Raw genomic sequence first — 27,797 nt, 5'->3', positions numbered from 1 at the left:
CATAAGAAGGCCCAACCCGACCAAACCGACCAACCCGAGTTGGCCGGGTTTTCATAAGCACCGGTCGGTTTTGGGTTGTACAAATTCATAAACCGAACCGACTTAGTTCCTACTTAACTAAGTTGCCTCTATCCTAATTCCTAATTACAACCTAACCTAGTCTTCTAGTTCCTATTTAACTAAGTTGTCTCTATCCTAGTTTCTATAGTCTTTTACACCAAATAGGCAACCAATTAGGCAATTACAATTAGAATTAGGTGTCCTTTTTTACTTAGATTAGAACTTAAGAAAGTTTCTTGAAATATACAAATTTCAGTCTTCTTAAAAACTTTAGTTTTCAGTTTTCAGTTTTCAGAATAGATATTTACTTCTAGGCTTCTATGTTCTTTTTGTACAGGAGCAAAACCGAAACCGACCCAACCCAACTCAAATCGACCAGGTCGATTTTGCTTAACACTGAGTCGATTTCGATTTTGCTTAACCCGATCCGTGAACAGCCCTACGGACCGTTTGTGGCTTGTACATGAATTAAATTCTCTCATCCTTAACGGTCAGGATCAATTTTAGTCGTCTAGTTTGGTGGGACCAATACAACTTCGTAATGATGCTGTGGAGTGTGGACGTGCCCCTGCCAGGGGCTGAATCGAGATCCCCACTCCCAGTGACGAATCTGAATCCCTTCTTTCTCCCAGCTTCCTTCTCTTTCTATAATACAGTTTCTCAAATCGCACAAGGTTCGAGCGGGTGGTTCGGAATGGATAAATCCATTAGAGAAGATATATCATCTGCAAAAGCAGTTTTGCTGGGGGCTTTGGCTTCAGGCGTTAATGTGCGTTTTCTTTTGCTTTGATTCAATCTTGTTGCAGAGATCAAACAGTTTTAAATCCTCTTTTGTTTGGTTATCAGGGACAAACATGGTTTGTGCTCAAAATTACATTTTTGATGCTTGGTGTTTGTCTTGCTGCCATGCTGGGCCTAGCGTTTTCTTCTAGCGATTCCACCATGATGATTCATGTTCTTTTCCTCGTTCTTATAACTGGGCTCCTCTTTTTTCTCCTTAATGTGTAATTGTTCTCTCCCTCTACACACCTTTTATGCTTTCTTTCATGAAAAATGCAAATTTTGCTTATCTCAAGATAATAATCTACACTTTGGATGTACATTTCCTTGATCCTGGAACAGAAAATTCAATCCAGATATTCTTGTAGTTAAGGGCCAGAGTTTAATGCTATATATAAGAAACGATTTGCAGCTTATTCAACTACTAACTGGTTTCACTTATTTCAACATTTCTAGGTCCTTTACCTGCACAGTCTTGCATTCCTTACTTTGACTCATCAAATGTTTGTATCCTGTTTCCACATTGTTCAGACCTCACCTCAACAGTTGACCTTTTTGTTATCAATAGCCAGGAAAGCCATATTGCAATAAAGTAGAAGAGAGAAAGGGCAGTTACAATTGTCTAGGGATCTAGAAGAGATACACATACCAAAAGGGTAAAAGGAAAAACTTGAAGATGCTATTGGATACATAATTAAAATTTTCTTTTATTTACTATAAATACATATACATATGCAAATATACAAATAACATCTGTATATCACTTTCGAGGGTGGAGGTTCTGAAGAAACTAAATCCTTCTTACCCCTACTTCAAGTCCGAGCTCCATCAAGAAAAAAAAAGCCAGGCTATCCACTGAAAGTAGGGGTGTCAATTGGATTGGATTTGGTCCAATCCGATCCAGTCTAATGTGAGTCCATTACAAACCAGGTCCAATCCAATCCAATGTATTTTGGACTGGTCCAATTCAATGTCTGGACCGTCCAATCTGTACAATTTTGTTTTTAATTTAGATTAATTTCAATCCAAACCTGGTCCATTGACACCTATATTCTTATATTCTATCAATGGATCAGATATTGGCTCAATCCAACCCAATCCAATATAAATTCATTACGGATGGACCAGATCCAATCCAATCCAATAAATACTTTGGACCATTAAGTCTAGACTGGTCCAATTCAATATGTCTTGTTGGTCCGTCCAATCCGTCCAAATTGATTTTGGTTTGGACGAGGTCCAATCCAAAACCAGTCCATTGACACCCCTACACTGAAGAGCTGTTTGACTTTGACACTTATTTTCACCCTTGGTGCCAAAGCTCTATTATTTCTGCTGTGGTGTAGCAAGGATGACAAGCTGTTAGCTCCCTCTTTCATGCATCCAATGACATTCTTCATTTCTCCTCCACCACAGTTATATCATGCCCCAATGTAAACCTCAACCTGAGCCCATGCAAAAGTGCCATGGCCCCTACGCTGGTGCAGTTTCCCAAGCCAGTAGGACCTGAGGAGACTAGAAATCTTGTCACCTGAACTGCCTCCGTAGCTCCTCAATTCTTGAAGGTGTTGAAGCTAAAAAAAAGCAGCTATCAAAAATTGAGCTTGACCAGGGGAGGGGGGTTGCTGTACAATACAATTCATCCTATCTACAATACAATTAGAGTTCAGTGGTAGGCAGATCAGCAAACTCAATGGCTGACTCACTTGTAAAACAGGGGGTTTCTCGGGCTTCTTTATTTTGGGCTACTTTGTAATTTTATTTGAACTTATGATTCTATGACCAATCTTAAAGGAAAAGTCACATCTCGTGCCTTTGCCTAGATTTTTTTTGATAGATAATGCCTTTCCCTAGATTGCCAGTAACTCTTATTTGCTGGATTAATAAAATTTTACTCATTTATCAAAAAAAAAAAAACTGAGGGTCTGCCAACAATTTATGTTCCCTCTACCGTGTCATCCATTGAAATGCTAGTGATGAGTTACTCCAACTCTCTGACATTGAAATCAATAATCACCTATATGGCTTGATACATTTGATGGTAGGATGTTTAGTGAACACTAAGTCAATGAAGCTTCTTCGAGGGAGCTCCTTCCTCCAGAAACAGAATTAAGAGAGAGAGAGAGAGAAAGAAGAGGAAGAGAGAAGGAAATAAGGTAGTTATGCTTTTTCTGCCAATTCTGTTCTACCCGAAGGCCTTTTATAGGCTTTCGCACTTATCAGTTTATCATGTCTACGAGCTCTGCATGTGGAAGGTTATGATGTGGCCTACGGTTATAAACAAATCGCAGGGGATGTTTGTAATGCATTACGTGTGCTTCTACTACTGCTGCATGGGCTTCACGACCTGTGTGGGCCTGGCTTTCCTGACTTGTATGGGCCCGGTACCTAATGGTGGGTTATCCACCTGGGATCCATCATCTCCCCCACCCTTAAGAATGACCTTGGCCTCAAGGTCAAGATGGGGAAATTGTTCTTGCAACTGATTGAGGTCTTCCCAAGTGGCATCTTCTGGGGGCAGGTTTGTCCACTAAACAAGGGCCTGCTTCACCACTTTGCGACCCATCTTTATCCAGCGGATGTCAGTGATGACATTGGGCTCAACAATCATCTGCCCCTTACTAATAAATGTCAGTTCGTGAGAAAGTGAAAGAGCAAGGAAAGAGGCAGAGGTTCAGATCTGTTAGGGTTGATCAATCTGATCAAACCAACCAAGAAAAGAGATATTTATATTAATCTTATGTAAATGGACAAGGTTGTCCTTACAAAGAGAATAAAAGAACTGTACGCTAAAGTATACGCCTATTACAGATTTATAGTACAAGAAAGAAAATGAAGTATAATAGAATTACAAAACTACCCTTCAGTAGTTCTTCTACACTCCCCCTCAAACTGATGCTGGGGTATAAGCATCAGCTTGTCAACAATGAAATTATATCGAGCTTTGGTGAAGAGATTCGTAAGCTATAGACCCGATGAAACATGTGAGAGAGAGATATGACCCGCATGGAGAAGGTCACGAATGAAGTGACAATCCACCTCAATATGTTTAGTGCGCTCATGAAATATAGGATTGATTGCAATCTTGATTGCACTCATGTTGTCAGCAAACAAAGGAATAGTAGATGAGTGATCAATATTCATATCATGAAGAAGTGCCTTAAGCCAATTTATTTCACTGCATACTGAAGACATGGCTTTGTACTCGGCTTTAGTAGATGACTTGGAAACCGTTTGTTGTTTCTTGCATTTCCAAGAAATCAAAGAATCACCAAGGAATATACACCAACCAGTAGTAGAGCGACGAGTGTTAGGACAACCTACCCAGTCAACATTTGCATAAGCTCGAAGTTGTGTGGATGAAGAGGATGAGAAAAATAAGCCATGTGATAGTGTACCCTGTACATAACGAATGATTCGGAGAACTGTAGAATAGTAAGGCTCGTGGAGAAGAAAGAAACTGACTCACTATCTGAACCGCATAGGAAATGTCAGGTCTAGTCATGGTTAGGTAGATAAGACTACCTACAACTCTATAAGTTGTCGATACAGGGTAGCATCAGGAAGACGATCACCCTCATCTTTACTCAACTTACAATTAAGCTCCAGAGGTGTATCAACATGTTTAGAGTCAGTCAAGTGAGCAAGAGACACCAAATCAGAAGCATATTTCTGTTGGTTGACAAAGTAATCCCGATGACATCTTTGAATTTCGAGTCCAAGAAAGTATGTTATTAGCCCAAGATCTTTCATTTTGAAGAAGTTACTAAGCAGAAGTTTGAGTTTGTTAATACCATCCACATCATCTCCGGTAATAAGGATGTCATCAACATAGACCAAAAGAAGAGTCAATCCCTGAGCCCGCTTGAGAGTGAAGAGAGAGTAGTCAGAAGCACTCTGCTGAAAACCAGCCTCCAACACTACTGTATGGAAGCGATCAAACCAAGCTCGTAGAGCTTGTTTAAGGCCATATAGAGATTTCTTCAGTTTACACACCAATTAAGGATTGTCACAGTAGCCGGGAGGTGGTTTCATATAAACTATCACCTGTAACTCTCCATGGAGGAAGGCATTCTGGACATCCATTTGGTGAATTGTCCATTGTTTGAAAGCAGTAATGGCTTGTAGCAAACGAACTGTTATCATTTTGGCCACAGGTGTAAAAGCTTCATCATAGTCAATTCCATACTCTTGCTTGTAGCCTTGAGCAACCAGACGGACCTTATATCTGTCCAGAGTACTATCAGATTTGAGTTTTACGGTGTAAACCCATTGACTACCAATTATGGAGGCATCTAGGGGAGGAGAGACAAGATCCCATGTATCATTATTCGCTTGAACCTTTGGATCTATAGCTTCTTTCTAATGCTCAACTGCTACGGCCTGGCTGTAAGACTTGAGAATATCTGTGGATGACAAAACAGCTGAGAATGAGCTATAACTTGAAAAGAAGCCATAACGATCAGGTGGATGAGAAATACAAGATGACCGACGCAAAGGAATAGATGAAGGTAAATTCTCAGGAGGGGAATCTACACTTACAGTAGTGGTGGGTGGAGAGGAATGACTAGTCACTGTTGCTTGAGGTGGAGGAGGCATAGGCAATGGGCGAACTGGATGCTTTCTGAAATACATCTAAAGAGGCTGAAGAGAGGGAAAATCACCTGTAGATCCAAAGTCATGAAGAACAGAAATGGATGGTGTAGGTAATTTACAAATATATTCAAAGAATGAAAGATTCTCCAAAAAGATGACATTACAAGAAATGTGCAACCGACAGACTTTGGGATCATAACAGAGAAACCCCTGGTGTTTTGTACTATATCCCATGAAACCACACATAGCTAATTGAGCTGGTAGCTTAGTTCATTCATGGGGAGGGAGATAGACAAAGCAAACACATCCGAAGACACGAAGTATGGATAGGTTTGGGCAACGGTGAAATAAGAACTGATGGGGAGAAGAATTTTCAAGAATAGGTGTAGGAAGACTATTGATGAGATGAACAATAGTGCGGCTGTGCGGGTCGCCTCCACCCAGAAGGTAAGGGGAGCATGAGAGTCTTGTATCAAGGATCCCACCATACTAGCAATGTGACGGTTCGTGCGCTCCAATACTCCATTCTTTTGAGGAGTACCAGGACAAGATCTCTGGGACTGAATGCCATGTTGTTTAAAATAGGTTTGAAACTCACCATCCTCACCATCATAGTACTCTCCCGCTAAATCTGACATCAAAATATTTATGGTGCTTTTAAATTGGGTCATTACCATGGCATGAAAGTTCTTAAACATGGAGAAGACTTTTGATTTCTTTCGAAGAAAGTAAACCCATGTGTAACGAGTACAATCATCAATGAATAACACAAAGTACTTATAACCCAAGCGTGAAATAGCTGGAGACGACCACACATCACTATGAATGAGATAAAAAGGTGTAGATGCATGTTCAGTAGAAGATGGAAAAGGTAAAACATGACTTTTACTATAGCAGCAAGTTAAGCAAGATTTATCAACATTTTTGACTGAAGAAGTATTCAAATGCAAGCAACTAGAGGAAAATAAATAATTCAAATTTTTAGTATGAGTGTGACACAAACGTCTATGCCATAAATGCCACACATTATTACAAGAAGAAATAGAAGAACTAGGTGTAATGGATAGCAAACAAGAGTCCGGTGAAGATCTCTTAGTTTCGAATTCCAGAGCAAACAGCCTCCCAAGCCTATGCCCCTTCCCCTTTAGCTCCCCAGTGTGCGGGTCCTGAATAAAACAACCATCACGAGTGAATAAGACATTATTACCATCATCAACAAGTTGCCCAACAGATATTAAACTAGTAGTCAATTTAGGCACAAAGAAAGTTTTGGGAAGATGTAAGGGTTTGGTCTTAGTAGTGGATAAAAATAAATCATTACAACCATATACAGGTAGTGAATCACCATTAGCAGTAATAATATGGTTGCCAAAGGTTCTAGGTTTAGAAGTTGGTAGACTCTAGAATTATTACCATCACCATTAGCATTTTGTCTAGGTCTTTACATTGGTTAAAGACTCTATAATTATTTAACCATTTTACTTTTGTTGATTGTTGGAAGGATTGGAAGTTGGTAGCAAGCTGTTCCTCCTACAAGGGAAGGACAGTGACTAGCTGGGTCCTCCCTCCTCTTGGTTCTTTGAAGCTGAATTTTGATGGGAGTAGCCAGGGTAACCCGGGTCCCTTTGGGATGGGAGGTGTACTGAGGAATGAGGCTGGAGAGGTTGTCTTAATCTACTATAGCCCTTTAGGAGTTGGGAACTCTATCCGGGCAGAACTGCTAGCTGCAATACAAGGAATACTTCTTGCAAAAGAAGTGGGCGTGGAGCAGCTTCTGGTTGAAGGAGACTCTAAGACAGTGGTGGACTGGTTAAATAATCCGGAGGATGTCACTTGGGGCTACAAAAATGCGTTAAAGAAATTCAAATGGTTGACAAGAAATATGTCTATAACAGTATAATGGGTTGGGAGATCAGCTAATGCTTTTGCTGATGTCTTGGCAAAACAAGGGATAAATAGGGAAACATTGTTCTGGGCACAATTGTAACTATTGTTTTAATTTCAACATTCATGTTTTCTCTGTTGTAGTTTGTGTATTTGCTGTTTGGAGAGGCTGCTCCTCGTGCCTCTAAGGGCATCTTCTTGTATCTATTCATTATTTTAATGGAATTGATGTTATTTATCAAAAAAGGTTCTAGGTTTACTATTATTATCTTTTAATAAAAGTCTTTGTTATTTATAAAAAAAAGGTTATAGGTTTAGAAGACTGACCGAAGGAGGCCCCAATCATGTGATTTGAGGCCCCTAATCAATAATCCACATGTGACAAGGAGATGAACACAAAAAAGCAGACTTACCAGCCAGTCCAAAAGCAGAAAAAGCAGAAGAAATAGCTGAAGACATGAGCTCACGAGTCTTTTCTTCAGTCAGATTTCCCTGAGCATCTGGTTTGTGAGCTGATGATGAGGTGGTAGTATCAATAGAGACAGATTTGGTTGAGGCCTGATAAGCCTTATGTTGTCCTTTCTTGGGAGGCCTAGTCGGGCATTCCACTATAATGTGTCTTTGCTGTTTGCAGTAGGTACAAAAGTTTTTCTTCTTGCAGTGGGATGCCACGTGACCAAATTCTTTGCATTCATCCTTCTGTTTGGTGGCTAAAGGCACAGTATCAATCCCATGTTCCTTCTTCTGATCTAGTGCAGATAAGGTAAGAAGACGAGTTTCCTCCCGTAACAACTCTCCAAGGATTGCATCAAGTTCAGGCACCGGTTCTCTACTGAGAATGCTGGATCTAGAGTTTCATAATCAGGCCTGAGGTGCATCAAAAAGTGCATAGTCTTTCTCTTAGTGAGATGCTTCTTCATAGTCTTCACACAACAATCTGTAGACACATCCCCAAAGTGAGCTAGTTCGTATTCAGTCCAGAGATTTACAAATCCTGCATAGTATTCCTGAATCCGCTTCTCTCCTTGAACATAGGAGAAGATATGAATTTCAATCTGATATTGCCTAGATATATTCAATTGCCGATATACCTTTTCTAGGTATTCGAGCATGTCATGGGCAGATTTGAGACCTCTCATCGGAATACTGACATCCATTGAGATAGACCCAAGTATCCATGAGGTAACCTGAGCATTCTTGGTTCTCCACTGTTTCAGCCTTTTGACATCACTGGCATCAGGCATGGAAGTGGAACCGTCGATGTAACCCCACATACCTTTCCCTTCAACAAAATACTGACAATGGAATTTCCAGAGAGCATAGTTGCTCCCATCGAACGTAACAGAAATAAATTCATTCTTTTCCAGAGCCATAATGAAAAGGAAACATGTAAAGACTGATCGAATCAAGCAATAAAGTAGTAATCAAGCTGTGAGAGTCAAAGAAACTGATAATAGAAACCTCTTACAGTCATCAGAAATTGTCCAAGTTCCAGCAAATGGAGAAAAGTTGAAACACAATCCAGAAAAGGAAAGTCTGGGTGCAGCTGCCTAGAAGGGATGTACAGATCTCTCTCAAAACTTCTCAGATCTCGATGAAAGTTTCAGAATATGATGAGAGGGCCTAGGCGACACTTCCTTTCAATTCTTATTGCAAACTGATGTCGTACGAGAGAAATCTAATGATATCTCTCTCCTTGGATGCGCAAAGCGTAGAAAACAGGTCTCTGGAGAGATCGAAACAATCCAGAGTCAATTGGCAATGATTAAAGTTGTCAAACTAATCAGAAAGAAGGAGAAAAGGATCATAGAGCAGTATGCTGTGATACCGTGTCAGTTCATGAGAAAGTGAAAGAGCAAGGAAAGAGACAGAGGTTCAGATCTGTTAGGGTTGATCAATTTGATCGAACCAACCCAGAAAAGAGATATTTATATTAATCTTATGTAAATGGACAAGATTGTCCTTACAAAGAGAATAAAAGAACTGTACACTAAAGTACACGCCTATTACAGTAAAAGAAAGAAAAATAAAGTATAGTAGAATTACAAAACTACCCTTTAGTAGTTCTTCTACAGTAAACTCAGGCAATAGCGGCTTCACCAAAGCTGCATCTGCTCGACATGGTTTGAGGAGTGAGACTTGAAATACTGGGTGGAGTCGGGCAGTACTTGGCAAGTCTAATTTGTAAGCCACTGCTCCCACTCTCCCTGAAATGCGAACGGGATCAAAGAAGCAAGGTGAAAACTTCTGCCACACTCTTTTTTCCAATGATGACTGTCTATAAGGTTGTAGTTTCAAGTAGACTAGGTCCCCCACTTGGTATTCCACCTCGCGATGTTTCTCATCATACTGCATCTTCATGTAATTCTGAGCCTTGAGTAAGTGATTCTTGAGTGATTGAAGTGCTTCATCTCTGGCTTCAAGCTGCTGTTCAACCTCTGCAACTGCTGAAGTGCCTTTATCATAGGGTAACACTGAGGGTGGGTCTCTTCCATTCAAAATATTGAATGGGGTGGTCCCTGTAGTAACATGACAAGTGGTATTATACAAAAATTCAGCCCATGTGAGCCATTTCAGCCACTGAGTAGGCTTTTCTCCTGTGAAACATTTGAGATAAGTCTCTAGGCAGTGGTTAACTACTTCCGATTGCCCGTTAGTCTGTGGGTGGTAGCTGGTGGAATGATAAGTGTGAGTACCCTGTGCCCGGAAGTATTCTTCCCAGAATCGGCTTACAAAAGTGGGGTCCCAATCCGTGATGATAGTTGTTGGTGTACCGTGGAGTTTTGCCACTTCACGAATGTAGGCCTGAGCTACTTGAGATGTTGTGTAGGGGTGGGAGAGCGCAATAAAGTGCGCGTACTTGCTCAATCTATCCACAACAACCAGTATAAAGACTTCCCTCCAGACTTGGGCAGTCCCGCAATAAAATCCATAGTTAACTCGTCCCACACCTGATCTGGAATGGGTAGGGGCTGTAGCAGCCCGGCTGGGGTTTGGGCCTGCTATTTCTGAGTTTGGCACATAGAGCAACCTGCAACAAAATCCTGTATTGCCTTCTTCATTCCCCACCAATAGAAGTGGGCTGCTATGCACCTATAAGTTTTGATCATCCCCAAATGACCTCCCTCTACTGACTCATGGAATAACTTCAAGAGGTCTGTGTGGAAAACAGATTTGGGCACTATCACCAGTCGCCCTTTGTAGAATAAGTCTAAGCCCACCAGGGAGTACCCCGCTACTGGGTTTGCCCCTGATACCAACTGCTCCTGAGTTAGTTTTAATTCATCATTTTGTTGAGCTTCTTCCTTGATGCGATCAAGCAAGGGATGGAGAGGTCTGTAAACTGTCAAAGAGTTCATTTCTTCTCTTCTAGATAAAGCATTAGCAACTCTGTTGGAGGGGCCAGGTTTGTATTCAATGGTGAAATCAAAGCCCATTAACTTGCTGGCCCACTTCTGTTGTTCAAGGTTAAGAAGCCTTTGTTCCATCAGATGTTTGAGACTCCTCTGATCATTCCTCACTGTGAATTTTCGCCCCAACAAGTAAGCTCTCCATTTGTGCACGGAGAGCACCAAGGCCATCAGCTCCTTGTCGTAAGTAGACTTTAAATTGGGCCTGGGCTGATAGGAACTTACTGAAATAAGCAATAGGATGTCCTTCTTGCATCAGAACTGCACCGATCCCTCTGCCCGATGCATCACACTCCACCACAAACGGCTTGGTAAAGTCAGGTAATGCCAAGGTAGGCGATGTCATAATCACCTTTTTTAGGGATTCAAATGCTACTTCTGCTTGTTCTGACCAAGTAAAGGCTTCTTTCTTCAACAGAGTTGTAAGAGGGGTGGCTAGGGATGCATAGCCTTTTATGAACCTTTTGTAGTAACTGGTGAGGCCCAAGAAACCCCGCAAACTCTTAATGGTCTTGGGCCGAGCCCACTGAGTCATTGGTACAATTTTCTCGAGATCGGTCATTGCAGTCCCCGCAAAATTATGTGTCCCAAATATTGAATCTGTGTCCGGCCAAATGTGCACTTGGAGGGCTTGGCAAATAACTGATTTCACTGGAGAATCCCAAGGGTTAGCTCCAAATATTCTAAATGAGAAGCCCAATCACTACTACAGACCAAGATATCGTCGAAGAAAACCAAGATAAAGCACTTGAGGTGGGGCCGGAAGATATCATTCCTGAGGCTTTGAAAAGTGGAGGGCGCATTAGTCAACCCAAAAGGCATGACCAAAAATTCATAGTGGCCATCATGGGTCCTGAAAGCCGTTTTGTGGATATCTTCTGGGTGGACCCAGATCTGATGGTAGTCGAATCGTAAGTCTAGTTTGGAAAAATAACGGCATGCTTCAATTCATCAAATAACTCATCTATTAATGGAATTGGGAATCTATCCTTCACAGTGATGCTGTTAAGGGCCCGATAATCAACACAAAAACGCCATGTTCCATCCTTCTTGACGTGAGCAGGACTGGAGAAGAATAGGGACTGTGGCTCGGTTGTATCAACTACTGGGACAACAAGTCTGCTACTATTTTGTCAATTTCTGCCCGCTGAACATGCGGGTATCTGTAAGGCCTGATATTGGTGGGTTGGGCTCCAGACTGACAAGGGATGTGGTGATCATGAGTATGTACAGGAGGTAGGCTGTTTGGTTCTCCAAAGACATCTTGATATGCTGCTAAGAGCTGTTGTAAAGTGGGGTCCTCCGTAATAGTATGGGTTCCGTTGTCACAATAGATAGTGGGTTCCACTCCCAATGATCCCAAATAAACCAGGGTCGCTGCACTGGAGTGAAAGCTGTAATTGATAACATGTTGGGCCGAATCTGCTGCTGGTTCGGTTGGCCCAATTCCCTTCAAATGGCATTTCTTCCCATTCATCCAGAAATGCATAGTCAAGAGGGTCCAATCACATACTGTCGGCCCAAGTAGTTTAACCCATTGGATCCCCAGGACTAAGATAGCCCCACTAAAATCCAAAGGGTATAAGTCCACACTGAACACATGGCCTTGAATTCTAAGGCCCACAGCCCTGCACAACCCCTCACAAGGAATTTGTTGTCCATTAGCTGCCTTAACAGCAAAAGGGAGTCACTGCCTGAACCTCTAGGCCCATTTGTCGAGCTAGGTCCAGAGTGATGAAGTTAAGGGAACTCCCACTGTCAATTAAGATGCACACTCCCCTACCCTTAAGTACACCATACACTCTCATGGTCTCAATGGAATGGAGCCCAATCAGGGCGTGGAGTGAAATCTCTGGGTTTTCTTCGATGGAGTCTTCCGCCTGGTCAGAGACCATGGGTCCGGTGTTCACATCTTCACTCTCATCCGAGTTGTCAACAATTTGAAGAAGGAACATCTGCTGGGCTTTGCACTTGGGGCCCGGAGAAAATTTCTCCTCACAGTTATAGCACAATCCTTTTTCTTGATGGGCCTGCATCTCAGCCCAGGTGAGTTTTCTCACAGTGGGGATCGGCAGGGGGTGTGGTCGAATCGGGGTTAACTCAGTTTTGGATGTCAAGGGCTTGGGAGCTGGTCCAAGAATTCCTGGCTATGGGTTCCTCCTTACCCGGTTCAACTTGTCTTCATGCAGTCGGGCTAGGCTCACAGCGGCCAAAACAGTAGGGGGTTGCAGGGCTTTCGCTTCCAACTTAATGTCTTCCCTCAAGCCACCAATAAAACAGCCGGTGAGTGCATGTTCTTGCCATCCATGCACTCTCATGGCTAACCACTCGAATTCAACTTGATATTCTCGAACGGAGCCAGTCTGTTTCACTCTAGATAAAGCTTCGTCAAAATTTTCGAAGTTGGAAGGACCAAATCATATTTGCAGGGCCTCAACAAAGTCTAGCCAGGACAGTTGTGGGTGTAAACGGCGGTACCATTGGTACCAGAGACTAGCCTCTCCATCAAGATGGATGGAGGCAATCTGTACTCTCTGGCCGGCTGGAATCTCATGGAAATCAAAATGCCGCTCTGCGCGGTATATCCAGGGGGAAGGATCGTCACCTGAGTACGTGGAGAACGCCAGTTTGGGGATGCGAAGGTCGAAGGTGCCGTTCGGTTGAAGGCCGCCGCTGCTCGATCCCTCCTGGTCTGCCTCCTTGCTTGGCTGAGTTGACATCCGTTCGATCTGAGACACTACAGCAGAGAGGGCATCTTTAATACCCCTCAGTTCTCCCTCCATCCGATCGATCCTTTCTTCTTGTGATTGATTGCAAGTGGTGGGTATGGTGGATCAGGGGCTCTGATACCAATTGGTGAACACTAAGTCAACGGAGCTTCTTCAAGGGAGCTCCTTCCTCCAGAAACAGAATTAAGAGAGAGAGAAAGAAGAGGAAGAGAGAAGGAAATAAGGTAGTTATGCTTTTTCTGCCAATTCTGTTCTACCCGAAGGCCTTTTATAGGCTTTCGCACTTATCATTTCATCATGGCTACGAGCTCTGCATGAGGAAGGTTATGACGTGGCCTGCGGTCATAAACAAATCGCAGGAGAGGTTTGTAACGCCTTGCATGTGCTTCTGCTGCTGCTGCATGGGCTTCACGACCTGTGTGGGCCTGGCTTTCCTGACTTGTATGGGCCCGGTGACCTGATGGTGGGTTATCCACCTGGGATCCATCAATGTTACCCTGTATGTATTGTATAACTATGGAGGTGTTGCCTGAGAATTTTCATTCATGTGTTTTTTAGTGCAATAAGTAAGATCTATATTTTAATTTACATAATATTACATCTCTTAAGGCCTCAATAGGGTATGAACTTTAACTTGTTTGTCATCACTCAAATATTTATTCAGATAGATGATTTATGAGACTCTCAGGGAAGGAATTTCGTGAGTGTAATACATTGAGATGTAGACTAGTATTTTCTTAGGAAGGTTTGTAGATTCTTCTATGTGGTATTAGAAGTTGATGATATCTGTTTGTGATTATTTTATATTTTCATGACTGCATTCTGTTATAATTTGGTGATATTTGCTCTTCTGTGTACTTAACATCACATTCAACAGTTTTTCAGATGCAACACTTGTCTTATGGATGAAGTCTTGTCTCAAGTGAGCTTGACTTATTGTGAATTTTCTTCTAATCTGCCTCCAATTGGTTGCACATTAAAATGAAGGAAAATGGATGATTTCCACAGAGTGCTATTATATGGTGTTTTGGTTGCATGTAAAATGAGCATTTTTCTAAATGGAGAGACCAACAGGCTTGGGTGGAAGTAATAAGAAATGATTTAAGCGCCCATAATTTAATGATGGGTGATGCTGAACAGAACAGATCAATAGAATGGTGAAACAGGATTCATGTAGCTGACCCCAAATAGTGGGGACTAGAGGTGTTCATTATATGGTTCAAACTGCCAAACCAAACCGGAATTTGCAGTTCGGTTTGGTCTAGACTTAAAACATTTTGGTTCGATTTCCTGAATTTTAGAAACCATACCAAACCGTAAACCGAAATATATACATATATTAACATATATATTTATATATATGTATATATATAATATAATATATATAATAAAATAATTTCTCAAAACACTCTCATTCTAACCAAATTCAATAGCAATGACTCAATGATTTTATGGTGACTAAAAGATAACATTTATTATTTATGCAAGTATATATGTTGTTTGGGCTTTCTAATTGGATTAAGCCCAACAGAATGGCCCAAACCATATTAGAAACCGCACCAAACCGTAATAAAACGGTTTGGTTTGGTCTGAGATCTACTCTAAACCGCACCAAACCAAATCGTGAACACCCGTAGTTGGGACAAGGCTTAGATGTTGATGATGATTTTATGAATAGAGAATTTGTCTTGTTGATTGAAATCTTGCAATGCATATTCTTTTCTTAATCATTCATGTCCATTTTCCAATTTAAGTCGGATGCCAAGAAGATTGGGATAATGGTTTCCAATTCCTATTGATTATCATTTTCCACCTTTTGGTCATTATAAATGAAACTAATGTGCCAATTGATTCTTACCATAACATAAGAAATATTTATTCTATAAAAAGAGTCCCGCTATGGTACCAGAAAGGCATGGTACCTAACAAACTCATAACCAATCAATCGGTATTTTCGTTTAAATTAACATGGGATTTTGATTGGTCAAAGTGGTTTAGGTTTTCACTTTGTTCTTTTATGGGCAATATGAGTAAGCTTCATATCCACAATCCATGGTAAGGAGTCAAATCATTAACTTAAGAAAAGAAAATGAAAAATGAATTTATCTGCAATCCTAGAACTTTTACCACTCAGTGTTGTAGACCATTTCAGATCCTTAGAAGGCCTTTAAATGAGAGGGTGTGGTTAAAGGGCTTGGAGTGGACAAACATAGGGGCAGAGAATAAAGAGTGGTTAGAAAGGGAGTTTGAGGTGAAAGAAATAAAGGAAGCAATGTTCTCTATGGATAAGACAAAAGCTCCAGGTCTAGATGGGTTCACAATGGCTTTCTATCAAGATTGTTGGGAAATCTTGGAAGATGACCTAAAGCAAGTGTTTGATGAATTTCACAGGAGGGGAGTAGTTAATTCGGGGTTGAACTCAACCTTCATAATTCATTGCTTTGGTCCCAAAGAAGAGAGATGCATTACACTCAAAAGACTTCAAACCAATCAACCTGGTTAATAGTTTGTACAAGATAATTGTGAAAGTGTTGTCTCTCAGGATTAAACAAGTTCTCCCTACTATTGTGGCCCCAAATCAAGGATCCTTTGTGAAGGGAAGACAAATTTCTAATCAAATCCTAGTTGCAAATGAGTGTATGGAGAACTACAAAAAGAACAAAAGGAAAGGAGTGGTATGCAAATTGGACCTAGAAAGGGTGTATGACTTGGTTGATTGGTCTTTCTTGATGGAAGTGTTGGTTAACTTTGGAATTGGGAACATATGGTGTAAATGGGTTTTGGGATGCATTAGGAGTTGTCACTACTCAATGTTGGTAAATGGAACAGTGGTGGATTTCTTCCTAGCTTTGAGAGGAATAAAACAAGGAGACCCACTCTCCCCCTTTTTGTTCATACTGATTGCAGATGTTTTAGGAAGATTGAATCATAGAGCTAGCTCGGAAATTTAATAAGGGGCTGGAGGGTAGGAAGGGAGAAGATACCACTTACACACTTGCAATTTGTAGATGACACAATACTTTTTTGTGAAGGTGGGAGCATGAGTTGGATTAGGAACTTGAAATTGGTGATACAATTGTTTGAACAAATGTCAAATCTTGAGATAAACTTGGAGAAAAGTTGCATAATGGGAGTGAATGTGGAGGGAAGGGAGATTAGGGAGTATGCAGATACTCTAGGGTGTACAATCTCGGAGTGACCTGTACAGTACTTACGCCTTCCCCTAGGAGATAACCCCAAGAAAGGAAACTTCTGGATTCTAGTGGTGGAAAGATTTGAGAAAGACATGCTTCTTGGAAGAAGAATTATCTCTCTTTGGGAGGAAGGATCACATTGATTAGGTCTACACTAGCTAATCTGCTTGTCTATTTTCTGTCAGTATTCAAGATCCCAGTGGGGTGGGAGGTGGTTACTAGAAGCAAGAAACAAGGAGGTATTGGGATTGGAAATATAAGAAAAAGAAATATGGCTTTGGGGAAGTGGTTATGGAGGTTCCCTTTAGAAAAGGATAAGTTGTGGGCTAAGATAGTGGCCAGCATTCATGGTCGGGAGGACAATGGATGGGATCCTGGAATTCTAGCAAGGACTACTAGTGCTTCTCCGTGGAAAGCCATCCATGACCTACCAGTTTTCTCCCCTTGGGTTAGGTATGATTTGAACTCAGGAAACCTCATTAAATTTTGGGAACAAACTTGGGTGGGGGACATTCCCTTCATGTACCAGTTCCCTTCTTTGTATGCTCTCTCTGACCTGCAAAATGAGACCATTTCTTCCTTCCTAGTTCCTTCTGATTCTGCCTCAGGATTTGGGATTGAGAAGGGCTGTCAGGGATACAGATTTGGGTAACATTTTGAACCTTTTGTCCGTTCTTGAAAACATTTTCTTGGATCCTTCAAAGAAGGACAGCAGATTTTGGACCCTCTCACCCTCGGGTTCTTTCTCTTGTGCATCTCTGTTCAAAACCTTAACTCGGCAACCTACTCTTCCTGGTTTGTCTTTTCCTGTTAAAGAGGTCTGGTGCAAGCCCATTCCTCCTCGGGTTGGGAGTTTTTGTTGGGAAACTTTCTTCGAAAGAATCAATACAAGTGATCTACTTCAAAGAAAGAGACCCAAGACTTGTTTATCCCCGCATAGGTGTATTCTCTGCAAGGCAGATGGGGAATCTAGTTACCACCTTTTGGTATCTTGCCACTGCTAAAACTGTATGGGAGTGGGTTTTCTCACTTTTTGAGTGTACCTGGAACCCCCCAGTTAATGTACAAAGTTTGTTTTCCCCTTCCTTTTCCAGATGGCCAATGAAAAGAGGTAGGATCATGTGGAGGTGTTTGAGGGCTGTGGTGTGCTGGACCTTATGGGAAGAAAGAAACTCAAGAATTTTTTCAGAACAGGAAAGAAACATTGAGAACCTAATAGAGTTGATTCACATTAGGGTGGCACATTGGCTGAAATCTCTGGATTTATTCACAGATTTCACTGTGGATGACCTGTTGAGAAGTTGGAAAGAGATAGCAAGTTCTGCCCAAGTTAAAAAGGACAAAGTCCCTCTTTGACACCTCCCCCCTTGGGCTTCCTAAAACTGAATTTTGATGGCAGCAGCCTTGGGAACCCAGGTTTGTCAGGTATTGGGGAAGTATTCAGGAATGAGGAGGGGATTGTTTCATCCATCTACTCTAGCCCTATTGGAGAGGGTGACTCTCTAAGGGCTGAGATCATGGCGGCATTGGAGGGAGTTCAAAGAGCCAGGAAGCTAGAACATTAGGAGACTGATAATTGAAAGGGACTCGGAGGTGGTGATAAGATGGCTAAAGGAAGACAGGACTGCTATGTGGAATTACAGCAATGAAAGGAAAAAAAAATTAAATGGCTGGCAAAAGATATTGAGATAAAATTCAGTTGGGTGAAGAGATCTGCTAATTCATTTGCGAATGGGTTAGCAAAGCAAGGGGTGATTAGGGATTCTTTGTTTTGGGCTCATTTCTAATCATGTAATTTTGTTTTGTTGTTTGCATGGGAGTTAAGATAGCTTACCTCCCTCTGCTTGTATGTATACTTCTTTAATCTTAATTAAATTCATGGTTATTGATAAAAAAATTGAAATGAAAATGCAAGAACCAAGTTAAGTGGTTGCCTTAGCTTTGTGCTGGGGATAATCTTGAAAGATGATCTTCCTTATATTTTGAGTCTTTGACTGATAGAGGAGGTCTTATCCTCACAATCATAGGGCAAAGACAGTGGAAATTTGGAACTCTAAGTCAGAGCTTCGTCGAGTTAAATTTTGTTGGTTGTTCCCTGGGAATTCTAGGAGACTAGGACCCCCTAGAATCCAGGTTGTTTTCAAGAACAGTGATTGTGGTCATCCCTAACCTCTTAAGGAGTGGCTCGTTCAATCAATTCTGCAAGAGATGGATTCCTTTAAAAAAATATAGTAAGGAGAAAATTCATTAGAAAAATGGACTATACGAACAGGTGAGAAGGAATTACCATGACAGGGTAACAGAACACATCACCACCACCCATGACCCAACCCCAACCCTTAAAGGAACTCCAAGCCAAGTTCCACCTAAGATCTTCCAAGATGCCTAATAAAACCAGAACACTAACTAAATTATCACTGCAATCAACAAAACCAATAATAAAAGCGAAAAAGAACACTCCCTAGTCCCTACCTACCCCATCTTTAAAATATACACAAGGTCTTAGTCTCTTAGACTAGCTCTCTCCATGAGATATCAGAGGATACCTAATGAAGAGATCCAAAGACTGGGTAGATAAGAGATTGATAGATCTGGAGGCATTCAGACATTATGTCAACAGATTAGAGTAGCTAGATCTTTGACACATGGATTGAGCTCCTTGTCTTATTGGTTTCTAGGAGGCCCTGCAGGGGGTATGTAACCTAAATACAGCAAGGACACAGCTGGATGAGGTTTAAGATATTAAATTTACAATAGAAACTGAAGTGCTCAAGACAATACCCATGTACAGTTATCTGAGTATCATAGATGGTGGACCTACCTGAGGTAATAGCTAATAGGATATCTCCATACTTATGTTTTTGCAGAGTCTAGGGCCTTTATAATAGCACCTTGCATATATTTCATACATTAATATAATTTAACACGCTTTCATTTTCTTTGTGTGTGTGTGTGTGTGAGAGAGAGAGAGAGAGAGTCTAGGGCCTAACTGAGGCAATAGTGTACCATATACTTGGGCTTTTGCAGAGTTTAGGGCCTTTATAATAGTACCTTACATATATTTTCATACATTAATATAATTTAGCACACTTAAATTTACTGAGAGAGTGAGAGATGTTTCCTAGCACTGGTTTCCTTCAACTATATGCCTATTCTTTAGAAAGTAGCTATTGTACTTTACATCCCAATGCAGTAGGATAATGAGGCACGTTAAAGTCTTTGAGCAAGAGATGATGTATGGCATACTCAGAAATCAATTTACTACAATAATTTTTTTATCAGACACATACAGGGACTTCAATGTTTTAGAAGCTTGACCAATCAGTGAACTGGACAAAGATTGGTTCAATCCAACTGAATGATCAACTCTTGATACTACACCAAAACCAGTTAATTGTCATCTAAAATAAATTAAATAAATGAAAAGAAAATTGCTCCATGTCAAACTGCCATCAGGTTCGATATTCATGCAAATTCGAGGGTCAGACTGGTGGTTCATAGGTTCTTTTCAATTTTTGTATGGACTCAATTCACTAGTCAAACTGAACCAGTGGCATTTCAGTGGCCCAATTATCGGGTCCAATCCAGTTTGTTAAACATTGATATGTGTATGTGTGTTTTCAAATTTAAGCAAGGATAACCCTTATCCTTAATGAATTCAGCACTAAAGGTCTAGGCTCCCAAGTTTGTATTTGATTTTTTGTTCTTGTTTGAACTACATATTTGATTTTTTTTGTTATTGTTTGAACCACATATGGAATATATATCTAATATATGGGTGAATGCCATCTCTTTAATATAAGCAATCTTATTCTCTTTGAATTTATTTGGCAGTCACAATACAGGCACTACTTTTGGTTAAACAACAGAGAAAGAAAGATCAAGATGAATAATAAGTATATTTTTAGTAAATAAATTAATTTTAATAGTGGATTGGTTTTTCTGAGCTGTCTGAAGGGGAACACATATGGTTAATTCTTTTAAACACAGGCTGCATTCTTTTCACTGTAAAGGGGCTGATTACCAAGATAAAATTGTGAAAAATTTTGTGTTTTTTAATGTAGAAGGTATTGATAATAGATGAAATATTTCAAATAGAAATATTTTCTATCCCTTTTACATTGAAAGGAATGAAGTTATGAGAAATGTTTCATGTCTAATATACTTTTGAGGAAAGTTGGGAAAATCTGGTGATTGCAACAAGCACAGATAAAAAATCAGGCAATTCAACTTCACTAACTTAAGGTCCACATCTCTTAGAGGGACATGTCACCTTCAACTGAAGCATTGGGCCTATGTTAAGATTAAACAAGAACGGATCTTGCTTTTCCAGCATTTCTTGTATAGCTATAATGTATCTTTAGTTCCCAAAGGGTTCTAACTTCATCATATTTTTGTCTTTGAATCTGTGTCTCTTTTTTTAATCTGTGTGCATACTCATACAGAGTGTTATCAAAATATCAACTAGTCATTGACTGGTTGACCAGCTAGTAAGTTGAAAGCCAGACCAAAGGGTTCTAACTTCATCATATATTCATGATGCGGTTTCTTATGATGATTGATGACTAAGAGTTAACTGGGTCGACTAGTCAACCACAAAATTATTTTGAAGCTGTTTATTTTTTTTTTTTTTGTTTCTCTAATTACTTGAAACAATATAGAACTTGTTTGTATTTTGTTATAGTCATGATGTTGCTTTAAATATTTGTGATGGAACATGTTTGGCTGATGGCATATGAAATAGAAAAAGGCATAAAATAAAAGAAGGCAGTAGAGGAGTTCTTTTAAGTTCATCTTCAAGTTCCGATCAATGGTTTGCTGGTATAGAATTGCTACAAACAAAAGGCACATCAAATAATCAAGGTTGCACTCTTTCTTTGGAAAACGAAGGCTATAGCCTATCCAATCTAACTATTTTATCTTTGCAAAACAGCAACTGTAAACTAAATGTTCAATAGCATTTTTTATTGCATAGTTATGATCTATATCAACTTATTTATGAGATTGCATTGATATCTTAGATTTAGACTATATCCTTTTTCATCCATTCTATTGAAAATGCTGGCAGTGGGTTGTTTACTTTTATTTGTTGGCTTGTGCTTGTCATGCTCATGCATGTGTATTTGGTTTATTTGTGTTATTGTGCCAAACTGTATGTGCTGATGTACTGCAGTACCACAAGCATCATGCTTTTGGAATAATTATTCCCTGTGTTAGTGATGTTTTATCTTATTCTTGCAATACTGACTTGCCATTGGGGGTTGCTAAATTGAGACATCATACATGGTCTATCATATAGAACAATTGCTTTCTTTTACACTAATTTCCTCGAAATTAGGCCCTGTTTTAAAAAGGAGAAAAATACTCTTACAGTTTTTTTATGAGAAAAGGCTCTTTTGGGAACCGGGGGAGGAGAAGAGGGATCATAGGGTGAGCTAGGAGGTGGTGTGTAGAAGCAAAAATCTGGGTGGCTTGGGGATTGGGAACATCAGGAAAAGGAACATGGCTCTTTTGGGAAAATGGCTGTGGAGACTACCAATAGAAAAGGAGAGACTATGGGCTAAAATAGTGGTAAGCATACATGGCATGGAGCAAAATGGATGGGATGCCGGAATTCGAGCTAAGACCACAAGTGCGTCACCTTGGAAAGCCTTTCACGATCTGCTTCCAACTTTCTCTCCTCTCATCTGGTATGATTTGAACACAGGCAATTCCATAAAATTCTGGGAACAAATCTGAGTGGGGAATGCCCCTCTTATGGATTTGTTTCCTTCCTTGTATGCCCTTTTTGATTTTAAGAATGAGCCAGTTTCTTCTTTCATTACCTCTTTTGCCTAATCTTCTGGGTTTGGGTGGAATCTGGGCTTGAGAAGGGCTGTGAGAGATACAGACTTGAATGGTATCTCGAACCTCCTTGGTCTCCTTGATAATGTTTTCTTGGACCCTACTAAGCTGGATTCTATAATATGGACCCCCACCCCCTCTGTCTCCTTTTTTTGTGCCTCTTTTTTCAAAGTTCTAAGTCAGCCCCCTAGCCCAATTCCCCCTCCCTTCTCGGTCACTGAGGTTTGGTGCAGACCAATCCCCCCTAGAGTTGGTGGTTTTTGCTGGGAAGCTTTTCTGGAAAGAATCAATACTGGTGACTTGCTCCAAAAGAACAGGCCCAAGACTTGTTTATCCCCTAACTAGTGTGTTCTATGTAAAGCGGATGGCGATACTGGTTTTCATCTATTGGTAAATTGCCAGTTTGCTAAGTCTATTTGGGTGTGGGCATTATCTCTCTTTGGGGGTAGTTGGAATCCTCCAATTAATTTGCAAAGCCTTTTTTCCCCTTCCTTCTTCAGGTGCCGATTGAAAAGGGAAAGAACCATGTGGAGATGTTTTAGGGCTGCTGCATGTTGGGCTTTGTGGGAGGAAAGAAATTCCAAGATCTTCTCTAAAGAAGAGAGGGATAGTGAAGAATTGAGAGATTTGATCCATATAAGGGCAGTACAATGGCTGAAATCTTCAGAGCTGTTTATAGACTTCATAGTGGATGATTTATTGAGGAAGTGGAGTGAGATTGCTAACTGCACCCAGCCCAAAACAATAATGAGTGTGTATTGGACCCCCACTGGCCTGTTTTTTAAAACTTAACTTTGATGGGAGTACTCGGGGGAATCCAGGACAATCGGGGATTGGAGGTGTGTTTAGGGATGAGAATGGACTGGTTTTAGCCTTGTTTTCAAGCCTAATTGGAGTGGGTGATTCTCTCAAGGCTGAGATTTTCGCAGTTCTGGGAGAAGTCCAAAGAGCTAAGGAGATGAATATTTGAAAACTCATCATTGAAGGGGACATAGAGGTGGTGGTAGGGTGGCTGAACAAAGAACATAGCAGTTTATGGATGTACAATAATGAGAGGAGGAAATTTAGATGGCTTGTTCAAGAGATGGAAATTAAGATCTGCTGGGTGAAAATGTCAGCTAACTCCTTTGTTGATGGGTTAGCTAAGCAAGGAGTTGAGAGGGAGTTAATGTTTTGGGCACAAGTGTAATTTTTTCCGTTTCTGTTCTTGGGAGCTCAAGCTCCAGCTAGAAGATGAGAAAGTTTATCTTCATCCTTGTAATATTTTTGTGATTAATTAATGAAATGTGGTTATTGATAAAAAAAAAAAGAAAATTCTCTTTTTCGGTAGTAAATAAAAAGTAAAATTTATTAAGAAGAGAGAGAGAGAGAGAGAATAAGAGAGGTGATAAGACATCACTCACCAAAAGGAAAATACAATCCCCGACATCAAATCTTACAATCAAAAAAAACCCTCATCCTCGCCTTCTGACTCTCATCCTCACCCTAGACCCCAGACTCTTCCTTTATGGAGTATGATAATTGGATAATTACCAGCAAGTAAGGCTTAATATGATAATTCTTGAATCCATTATGCCTATTTCTTACACTTAAAGGACGATGTCTGATAATTGGATAATTTCCAGTCCAGAAAGTAAGGTTTAATACTATGCCTACTTTTTATGGGTTGCTATGGGGAATTATTCAGTTTATGTTGGCGGAGAGTGTTGTTTTCCAAAGTTCATTAGAACAGCACTAAAAAGGACATGGGGCTAGAAGAGCTAGGGGTAGACCAAAAAGGACATGGGTAGAAGTAGTAAGAAATAATAGAACAGAGTGGCGAAATAGGGTTCATGTAGCCAACCCCATATAGTTGGGATAAGACATGGATGATGATGATGATGGTGATAATGGTGACGATTAGAACTGCACTAAAAAGTCGATCCTTCAAACTTCTGTGGTCAGATATGGTTAGATTTCATTGACATGAACCAGAATGTGGAAATTATTAACATGTGTGCTCTTGAACCATGAACTTCATGCTTCTAGAATCTACAGTTAACAAATGTTTCTCTACCACTTGGAATAGTGGAAATCATTTCAGATGTTGATTTGCCAATTGCAAACAATTCTGTTGCCAATAAAAAGTATTCTTTTTTTTTTTTAATTTTAGCAACTGATATCATAAATTTCACGCACCTTTATGGAATGTGTTAATTCTGGGATGGCCCTGTTTTTTCCAATGTTTGATGTTGTTGTTGATAATGTTGATGATGGCAAAGGCTTATAAACGATCACTTAATTTAATCAATGAAGTAGGTAAGCTACAAAAACTGATCCATTGTTGCTTGCCAGTGTCCTTTGATGCATAAAGTTTCAGAGATTTGTGTGCTTAATGTAAGCTCAAGATGTTTATATACTTATTATAATTGAGAGATGATGCATCCAAACAAAAAAGTCAATGGATGCACACTCTCCAAACCATTCTAGTTTAAAACAATAAAAGCATATGGCTGTATTTTGAGATTTTTATTATCGAGGCTTCCTCATGGACTGTTGTTGGATGTCTGCAGTTTTCTTGCACAGACGGGCTTGGTATCTGTAGAACAACAATTGCAAGAAATGGGCATGATGCCAAAAGATTGTGATGAACAAAGCAAAAAAGGTAATTAAAGCAGTTGCACATATGTAGCATTTGAAAGTAGAGCCAACATCAAAGTATCAGAAAAAACCTCAAAAGGCCATTTTAATGTCAACTTGAATGAAGAGCACACATTGGATTAGTGATTCATGTCAACAAGAAGAAAAAGAAGCAAACAGAACATGTTTAATAGACTGGTAGAAAGAAAGCTTGCAGAAGAGGCTCCATTTCTCAATCTTTCTTGGCTTCCTTATTTTCCAATTTCCCCTTATTCTTATTGGACTTCAGGAAGCAGAAGCACGAGCAGCATGGGAGATGAAGTAAGAACTTCATTGTGCTGTTTTTTGGTTGTGCTAGATGTTGTGAAAACAATATGTATATAATGTGGCCAGAGTTATTCTATCATTTCTTGGTTTTTCTTTTTTTTTTTTTACATCCCATTTACTTTTTCACTCATCCAATTGATTCCTTTCCAATCGCTTTTGGTAAAGAAGATGCGTAATCAAGCCAGTTTATGGATACGGGTGTTTGCTGGTTGGTTTATGATCAAAGAAAGTCTATTGGGTTTTGTATGCCTTTCTTTGTGGGTCATCTTGGCAACTTGTAAATAAAGCATCTCTTTTTGTTCCTTTTCTCAAGCAATTCTCTCTGGGTTGGCAAGCAATAAAGCACAGAATGCGATACTCCACATTTCCACTGGTCTTTTATGTTTTTAACTTGTTTACTGAGACAGTGAGATGTTCAGTCAAAACTACAGTGGAATTATTTGATTCACAGAAGCACCATGAAGACCTTGCATCATCACCTTTACTTCTACCGTGAAATCATGAACAATGACTTTCAATTTGTGGGCCAGTTCATGATAGATGAAAAATGATCCAAGATTTCCAAAACCGTGGTCAGTGGACAATAACCTTATCAAATGTAGCTAAAAGTATCATCTAGACCTCTTTTTTTTCTTCTGTTTCTAATATTTCCTTCTTTATCTGAAAAGTGCGTGTGCTTTAATACTAAGATATGATCCATCCTAACTATGGCCAGTTAATTGAATGATGGAGTGGATGATCTATTTGCCTTCTTCGTGGGTCCTGACCCAAAAAAAAAATGCTTCAATTGTTGGTGGTCTCATGCATATAAGAAAAATCTTAGCAAAGCAGTAAGTTATTCAGTTCTTCAGCCATTGGCAAATGGCTTTCAGAGGGTCTTCTAGAAGAATTATCATCATCGTCTCTGCCGATGGTCACTTGGCACCCCTCCAAATAGCGACCTGTTGAAGTGTAGGCTCTCAAATATGGCTAGTGAGCTTCACGTGCACTTTGTTATGCCCCACCCCTTACGGCCCTCACCAGACTTGGGGGTATGGGTATGGTGGACGGCCCTCATCTTGTTCAGTGCACTCATGAAATATAAGATTGGCTGCAATCTTGATTGCACTCATGTCAGCAAATAGAGGAATAGTAGATGAATGATCAATATTCATGTCATGAAGAAGTGCCTTAAGCCAGATTATTTCACTGCATATTGAAGATATGACTCTGTACTCAGCCCTAGTGGTCAACCAAGTGGATGGGGGATTCCATGTCCGAGATCCCACGATGGCACTTTACAAGGCTCGTGTCCAGAACATGGTTCCATCTTTTCAGAAAGCAGAATTCATCCACATTAAGCGGGACTTGAATTGAACTATTGATGCATTGGCCACACTTGCTGCTAAAGTCCGCCAAGGAGAAGCGGGAACGATCATTCAAATAGTAGGCTACATAGGGCTTCCATAGATGATATAGAGGACGTTGAAGGTGAAGACAACTGGCGAAGGGAATTGATTAGCCAATTTTAGGGGATAACCGATGACGGGGAACAAAAGTATTTGGTCCTGAAAGGGAAGCGGTACTATGGGGACAGGGGAGGCATTTTGCGACACTACATTGGACCCAGACGCATAGCTAGCATCCTGGGTGACACACATCATGGCATGTGTGGGGGAAATCTACCTCTTCGTGGGCGCATACAACGACTAGAGATTTATTGACCCACACTCGTGGAAGATTCCTCGGCACTACAGAGTTGTCCCAATTGTGAAGCATGTCCTAGCTTGGCAAAGATTGACGCAATGAAGAGAATGATTGGAGAACCCCATACACCATTAAGGGTGCAACTTGGGCGGGCCTAACCCAAGCCCGAACCCGCCTAGCTATACATATGTGTATAGTATACTTGGGGCGGGCCCAACTATACATGTTTATAGTTGGGTTGGGCTCGAGCCCAAGAAATTAGGCTTTTCTGATTTTCAGGCCAGGCCCCGGCCTAGCCCTTATAGCTCGAATCTGGCCCGAGCCCAATCTAACTATACACATATGTATATATATGTTAATTTTGCATGCGTGTATTATATTTGTATACATAGTTACTTATTTACATACATATAAACATAAATATATGTAAACATATTTGCATAACATATGTGTGTGTGTAATTTTAGAGTGGGTTCATTGACCACCCAAGCTCGGCTTGGGCCTGTCCCCAACCCGAGTTCATCAAATTCCAGTGCGAGTTGGGCTCAGGTTGGGAAAATTTGGGCTCAGTCTAGGCTCAATCCTTAAGCCCCAAATTTTAGGGTCGGGCCTGGGTTGACCATAAACCCATCCCAACCCGCCTGACTTGCACCCCTATACACCATATA

At 40.5% G+C, this 27,797-nt stretch overlaps 1 non-coding gene across 1 annotated transcript; it reads left to right on the top strand.

The window, feature by feature from the left end:
- Positions 1–594: 594 nt before the first annotated feature.
- On the top strand, positions 595–26,110 carry LOC104608198 (uncharacterized). The gene is made up of 3 exons (XR_016080167.1): positions 595–829; positions 907–1,064; positions 25,050–26,110. It is a non-coding gene; the product is annotated as an uncharacterized LOC104608198 (transcript).
- The last annotated feature ends 1,687 nt before the right edge of the window (positions 26,111–27,797 follow it).

The sequence above is a fragment of the Nelumbo nucifera genome, chromosome 1 (assembly GCF_055504915.1).
Source record: "Nelumbo nucifera cultivar China Antique chromosome 1, China Antique-T2T, whole genome shotgun sequence".
Taxonomy (NCBI): domain Eukaryota; kingdom Viridiplantae; phylum Streptophyta; class Magnoliopsida; order Proteales; family Nelumbonaceae; genus Nelumbo; species Nelumbo nucifera.
Note: the sequence above shows the minus strand (reverse complement) of the source record. Positions and strands in the feature narration are given on the sequence as shown.